This window comes from Rhinatrema bivittatum, chromosome 5, assembly GCF_901001135.1.
Source record: "Rhinatrema bivittatum chromosome 5, aRhiBiv1.1, whole genome shotgun sequence".
Taxonomy (NCBI): domain Eukaryota; kingdom Metazoa; phylum Chordata; class Amphibia; order Gymnophiona; family Rhinatrematidae; genus Rhinatrema; species Rhinatrema bivittatum.
The window spans coordinates 222,709,391-222,716,834 of NC_042619.1; the positions used below are offsets into that span (position 1 = coordinate 222,709,391).

The window sequence follows — 7,444 nt, forward strand, 5'->3', positions numbered from 1 at the left end:
CGGGATCTGGTTGGCAGATAGGACTCCTTCGGGAGGAAGAAGGACTTTTTAGAGTCCTTCCTGAAGGGCTGTTTAGAAGAATAGTCGGACGGCATCAGAGAGAGCTGTCTTAGGGTCTCATGATGGTCCTTTAGTTCTGCCACCATGGCCATGGAAATAATCGAGCCACGGTACGCTCGACGGCTAGTAGGCCGCAAGGGCCAAACTCGACGGTAATTGACGGAAAACGGGTAAAAACTTACCGGAGTACCGCGGTCTGAAAAAAGTTAGAGGAGGGACCCCTGTGGGGCAAATTAACTTTTAGTAATTCCATGAGGAAAATTCCTGTCAGGAATCTCTTCAAGGCTCCTTTACCGCGAGGCTACTGCTGCACGGAAAAAAGAAGACTGAAGGGGGACCCCTGCTGGCTGCAGGGTTAGTGCCATGCTGGGCATGCCCAGTAGGGGCCCTGTCAAAGTTCTGGAAACTTTGACAGAAGTTTTCCATGATTGGGCTCCATCCTAATGATGTCACCCATATGTGAGGACTACCATCCTGCTTGTCCTGTGAGAACTTTACAAAACACTTAACAAAAGACATAAAAATAAAATCATGTTTAATTTTGAAATAAAATAAGCTCCCATTTGTACTCTCATACAGGCCGATGCAATATTAGCTCATGTTAAACTGGCACTCATGATCGAGTGCCCATTCTCTTAACATGTGCCAATCCACTCTCCCGGGCACCCAATTTAATATTTACATAGTCTGCCACGGTAAAAAGGAGGTGCTAGGGGAAATTTTGCATCCCTAGCACCTCCTTGGCATCGGGTGACTAGGAGAAGTGGCTGTTAATTGAGCGTCCCCCCTCTTCCTAACCTGACTTCTCTTTTTATTTTTAAATTTAGGGTTCACCTTTTTCGGTTCCTCCAACTTAATACTGCCACAAAATTAAATCCAGAGGAACTACAGAAAAGCAGTATTTTCTGCTTTTCTGTAAACCTTTTGGGCTCCTCAAGAATTAACACCTGCTCTGGGGCAGGCACTAATTTGAGGGTAAAAATGTGGTCAGGCACATTTTTTTTTTTTGCGCATCGGGGGAAACAGCCAATAGCCTCATCAACATGAATTTACAAGTTATGACCACTATGCGCTCAGTTGAACTGGGGTTATGGATACGCATCCAAAAACGCACGTCTATTGCATTGAGCCGTGAACTGCGGCAAGTGCATGGTATTGCATCCGCCTGTTGGAATTGTGTAAGCTTGTTTAAATATGTACATTAACTTCTTCCTAAAATCAGTAAAATCTGAAACTGCCCTTAATTCCTGAGGTAACGCATGTAACAATATGGAACTTGCTACTGAAAAAGCTGAGAGCTCCCTTACCAAGTTCTGGAAAGAGCTCTCCAGACCGACCTATATTTTCTCTCCTCCGGGGTCTTTTACCTTCTGTTTGCCATGACTGCTCTTTCCCCTCCAAGAACCCAGAAAATGCATCCATCTGCTCAGGAGTGGAAAAAGTTCTGTTTTGCTTTTTTGTTTTTAACTCACTTTACCCTTCCCATTCTCTCCAGCCTCTTCTTTGGTAGCCAGTGGTAAGAGCACAGCCTTGTCAGGGGTAGCTCCGCTCCAACAACCCATGACAGTTTTCCCTCCTAGACCTGGATGCAAATACTAGGTGACGAGGGTTTTTCCAGACCTACATGTTGACCATGCGACATCAGAGCACCTCAGAGCTAGGAACATTAAATATTATAATGGCTGACCTAGAGTTGTCAAACTGCACTCCCTAAGAATTGCAAATCAGTCTGGTTTTCAGGATATTCTTAATGAATATGCAAGAGATTTACATACACTGACTCCATTTTATGCCAATATATCTTATGCATATTCATTAGGAATACTCTGACAACAGAACTGATCCCTTCAGGATTTCAGTTTGACATCCCTGGGTTAAATGGCTAGGCAAGTCTTACTGTTCAATCTCTACTTAACCATATAACCAAACCTGGATGAGATGCTTCAGAGATAGGCAGGAATGAGTTGGGTCCAGGAGGACATCTGCCCTTCCAGTTCATGTATTCCAAGTCTCCATCCAGGACCATTTGACATTAAACTGCCTTCCTGTGCAAGGGTCGCTGAAAAAAAACAAACGCATTTGCTGCTGCTCTCACCTCCCCTTAGTATTTAAACGGATAACTATTTACATTTTAGTCGATTAAAGTTACCTTCTAAACCAGCGCTTCTCAACCGGTGTGTCGCGTGCTCCCGGTCTCTCCCGCTGCTCTTCTTTCCCTGCTGCCGTTGCCGCCTCAAGCACAGCGGGAACGGCAGCGGCGCTGGAAGAAGCTCTGGCACCCGTGACTGGTCTTTTCTTCTTCCCGCGCCCCCGCCCCCCTCCGTGACCCGGAACAGGAAGTGATAGCGGTGCGCGGGAAGGAGAAAGAGCCGGCCCGTGCCGCGTGGAAAAGTAGCAGCGGCGGCGGCGGCAGCAGCAGCAGCATCGGCCCCCGAGCAATTGAAGCAGCCGGAAAGGAGAGAGCAGCATGAGCCTCCCGCCGCCGATAAGATTCTTCTTTCTTGGCCTGCGGGGGCTGGAGGAGGAGGCTGCTGCAGTTACCATTTGTGCTCGGGGAGGGGCGGGAGAGGAAGTGAGTGAGAGAGAGAGAGAAGCAGCCAGCCTGTGTGTAAGTGAGAGAATTTATTTGATTGAGAGCATGTGTGTGATTGAGAGAAACTGGTCAGAGAGCTGATGTGTGGGTATATGTGAGAGACAGTGAAAGTGATTGCTCAGGGAGATGACTGATGTGTATGTGAGAGTGCGAGACATTAGTCAGGGAGGTGACTGATGTGTGTGTGTGTGAGGGAGAGAAAAAGCATGAAAGTGAGAAATTTGGGTATGTGAGAAAGCATGGGCATAAGAAGCCTGGTGTTGTGGGGTGTGTGTCTGTGTGTGAAAGAAAGCATGGGAGTGAGAAGCCTGTGTGTGTGTGTGCGCGCGCATGCATGAGAGAGAGACTGGTTGGTAAGGTGACAGTGTGTGTGAGAGAAAGAGACTGGTGTGTGTGAATGTGAGAGAAAGAGTGTGATTCATGGAATGAGAAGCCTGTGAACCTGGAGAGCGAGCATGGAAATGAGAGACTGGTGTGTGTGTAACAGAGAGAAAGTGATTATGGGAATGAGAAGCCTGTGCATGTGAAGAGAGTGAGCATGGGAGTGAGAAATCTGGGTGTGTGTGAGACACAGCATGGGAGGGAGAAACCTGTATATGTAAGACAGAACATGGAAGTGGGAAGCCTGTGTGTGTATGCATGAGAAAGATCAGGTGACTGGTGTGGTTTGTGTGTATATGTGTACATGTGTGTGTGTGTGTGTGAGAGAGAGAGAAAGTGATTATGGGAATGAGATACCTGTGCATGTGAAGAGTGAGCATGGGAGTGAGAAACCTGGGTGTGTGTGAGACACAGCATGGGAGTGAGAAGTCTGTATATCTGAAAGAGAACATGGGAGTGGGAAGCCTTTGTGTGTGTGTGTGTGTGTGTGTGTGTGTGTGTGTGTGTGTGAGTATGCATGAGAGAGATCAGGTGACTGGTATGTGTTTTTGAGTGTGTGTGTGAGAGAGAAAGAAAGTGATTATGGGAATGAGAAGCCTGTGTATGTGGAGAGAACAAGCATGGGAGTGAGAGACTGGTGAGTGTGTGTGAGACAGAGAAAGTGATTATGAGACTGAAAAGCCCATATATATGTAAGTAGAACATGGGAGTGGGAAGCCTGTGTGTGTATGGCATGAGAGAAACTGTTCAGGAAGGTGACTGGTGAGTGTGTCAAAGACTGTTTAGATGATTGGTGTGTGAGAGACAGAAACTGGTCATGGGGGCATGACTGGTATGGTGTGTGTGTGAGAGACATGGGCCCTAAGGAAGAGGACCATGAGTATAGAGCTTAGCCTCTACTGCTGCTTCTGCTGTGTGCTACGGCCTGCGTGGAAGAGGAGTAGGAGAGCTGCTGGAGGGGGTAAGTAAAGGTGGCTTTTTAAGTTTATTTTTCTTGATTGACAGCCATTTTGATTATTTAATATTATGTGATGTGTCTGCTTTTTTGAAATATTTTATTGGTGTTTGGAGTGTTTGTAATAGTTTTTATGAGTTTTTAATTGTTGAATGTTATTCTGTTCATAGCTGTTTTGAAACATTTATTCTGCTTATTAGTATAGTTTTACAATTATTTCTGTGTGGGGATCTGTAGCTGTTTGGCTTATTCTGTTTTCCTAATAAGAGGTGTATTGGTTTTTAGGGCCTGATTTAATATTTGTAGTGTTGCTTTTTCATAGATAGGGTTGCTCCTGTTTGAGTGTATTCCATAATACAGGTGTAACTGTGTGCGGATTAGTTTATGTGCATTACTACAGATCCTGGGAGTATGTTAGGTCGGTTTTGTGTCTGTTACCGAGATATTTTATTAGCATGTAAGCGTTTGTATCAGTCTTATTTGTTGTGTTTTCTCAAGAGGACATGCATTGGTGTAAACTGCTGTCTTTTCATAAGTAGGGCTATTGAGCCTGGAAGTAGAAGGAGTTTGAGTTGCTGTTACTGAGATGACACCAGAACCAGAATATCTTTTTTGTAGGGTGAGTTGTATGGGGAATGTCATAATTCTGCTTTACATCCATTATTGTGGGTCAGGGGGGTTCCCGTGGATGCAAACTGTACTTTTACATCTAGCCCCGTGATGATCATGGGTCAATGTGTCACGCATGTGAGAACCATCTGTCAGGTGTGTCCCGACAGAAAAAAGGTTGAGAACCACTGTTCTAGATCAAAATGATATAGTTTATGGTGCTGCTAGTGAAACGATTCAAAACACTTGTAGCAGCACTTAAAAAATTGTTAAGCTAAATTAGGTCTTCTTCACTCTGTGTCACCTTACAGTTCTTATGGCAATGTAATTCTATGATACTATAATGCTGGCAAATCTTAGCTTGTTGCCAAGATTTATGGCTCTATAGAAGCTGTTTGTGATACAAATCACTTGGCTTAACTTGACAATTGTGCCGAAGAACACTCTATATCACTTTGCAGTTCTTATAACAATATAATGAAGTGATACTGTAATGCTGGCATTTCACGACTTTTTGCCAGTATGGCTCTGTAAAAGCTGCTTGTGGTACAGATCACTTAGCTTATCTTGATGGTTAATCCAGGTTGTATCGGAAGACGCTTGAAATGCTGACGTACGTTTTGCGGGAAATGCTGCGTCAGGGCAGTATCGCGTCTTAAAGGATTACATCTTAAATAAAAGACATTTAAAGATTTTCTGATTAATTTTTTATTAATTTATGATTGAAGCATTCTAAGTTCAAAGTAAACTTGTGTTATACTTGCTACTTCAACATCCGTTTGAGAATTTAAGTCACTTACGGTTTTTTGTCTGTTCAGGCGTTCAATCAGGAGATTCTTAGTCAATAGGCAGAGTGCGTGTGTGTTCAAGAACTAGTTTTATAGGTTGCTCACAAGAAACGTGATGATGTCATGGCTGCCTTCAGGTGTTTCCATCAAGAATTCGAAAAAGGGGATCAATGTGTGGTATCATCTGGAGATGCACCTCTGCCTATTCCATGAGTTGAATCTATTTCCAGCGACACCTGCTGGCTTTTGGTACTGCCCTGCCGATTGAAGTAAGCCATGGTTGTTGCATTGTCTAACATTATGTTAACTGATCGAACTCGCAGCCTGTCGCTGAACTGCAAACATGCTAATTGGATGGTCCTGGCTTCCAGCCGATTGATGTTCCAGAGAGACTCTTCTGCACTCCAGCGCCCTTGTGCTATCAGCTCCTGACAGTGAGCTCCCCAATTAAGGAGACTTGCATCTGTTGTCAGCACCAGCCAGTCCAGTGGAGACACGGAAACTCCCTTTCAAAGATGATCTGCTTGCAGCCACGACTGCAATTGGGAGGAGACCTCCATCGGCAGGTGAAGCCAAATCGAATAGTCCTGAGAGTACAGATTCCAGCGAGATTAGAAAATACTCGTGATGTCAGCTGAAAACTAGAATCAATACAAAACACAAAAATTCAGCTGAAACGGAGTTCCGTTTCAGCTGAATTTTTGTGTTTTGTATTGATTCCAGCGAGATAGCAGGGAGCGCTGAAGAGGATGCATTTGCGCCCTTGCCCACGATACCACCTCCAGGATCACTGCCATTAAGCCAAGAATCTGCAGATAAGACCATACAGTCGGACGCAGAGTGATCAACAACAGATGGAGTTGAGATACCAACTTCTGAATTCAAGCTTCCAGCAGGAACACCTTGCCCAGCTTTGTGTCGAACCAAACACCCAGGTATTCCAGCGACTGGGTAGGTTTAACACTGCTCTTGGCTAAGTTCACCACCTAACAGTGCTTCTGCAACAGGGAAATCACCTTGAGAGTTATCAGGTGGCTCTCCTCCAGCGGCTTGGCGTGATTCAGCCAGTCATCTAAATACGGGTGTACTAGGATTCCATCCTTAACGCTGCCGCAACTACCACCATGAACTTGGAAAAGGTTCAGGGAGCGGTGGCCAGACCAAAGGGCAGCACCTGAAACTGGAAGTAGCACCCCAGAACTGCAAACCGTAGCAAGTGTTGATGCTCTAGTCAGATGGGAATTTGGACATACGCCTCAGACAGATCCAGCGAGGTCAGAAATTACCCCCACTGCATAGCCATTATCAGTGAATGTAATGTTTCCATGCAAAAATGCTTCACTCGCAGATGAAGGTTTACACCTTTGAGGTCCAGTATGGGGCGAAAGAAGCCCTCCTTCTTCGGCACAATGAAATAAATGTTGAGATTACTTACCTGATAATCTCCTTTTCCTTAGTGTAGACAGATGGACTCAGAACGAATGGGTATGGTATGCTCGTGCTAGTAGTTGGAGACGGATCTGACGTCAGCACGGGTATATATACCCCCACAGGAAGCGTAGCAACTCGGTAATCTTCCTTGCAAAAGCTGTTATGGATGTGTGTACTGACGCTCAGTGAAATAGTGAAACAGGATTCCCCTGACCGATTGATAGTAGCTGGAGACCACCAGCATTCCCAACCGGAAGGCGTCGACACCTGGCAAAAGGGGACGCTCTTATGTAAACAAATGACATGCCTTACCTTGAATCGGTGAAACCCATGTACACTGGCAGCTGGGCGGGATGCTGAGTCCATCTGTCTACACTAAGGAAAAGGAGATTATCAGGTAAGTAATCTCAACATTTCCTGGCGTGTAGCCAGATGGACTCAGAACGAATGGGATGTAAAAAAGCTTTACTCCCAGCCTGGGTGGGAGGCTGCCTGAGGACCGTGTAGGACTGCCCTTACAAATGCTGTGTCCTCCCTGGCCCGGACATCCAGACGGTAGAACCTGGAAAAGGTATGGAGGGAGGACCATGTCGCTGCTTTACATATTTCTGCAGGCGACAGCATCCT

General features: G+C 45.5%; 1 protein-coding gene across 6 annotated transcripts in view; it reads right to left on the bottom strand.

Moving 5' to 3' along the window:
• SCML2 (Scm polycomb group protein like 2) overlaps nucleotides 1–2,369 on the bottom strand; it is a 282,901-nt gene extending 280,532 nt beyond the window's left edge. For all 6 annotated transcript variants that reach the window (XM_029603334.1, XM_029603332.1, XM_029603329.1 and 3 more), the window contains exons 1-2: nucleotides 2,210–2,369; nucleotides 1,990–2,119 (exon numbers count right to left, since the gene is read on the bottom strand). The gene's annotated coding sequence lies outside the window, so the exon portion shown is untranslated. The remainder of the gene's footprint in view (nucleotides 1–1,989; nucleotides 2,120–2,209) is intronic.
• Between the last annotated feature and the right edge of the window lie 5,075 nt (nucleotides 2,370–7,444).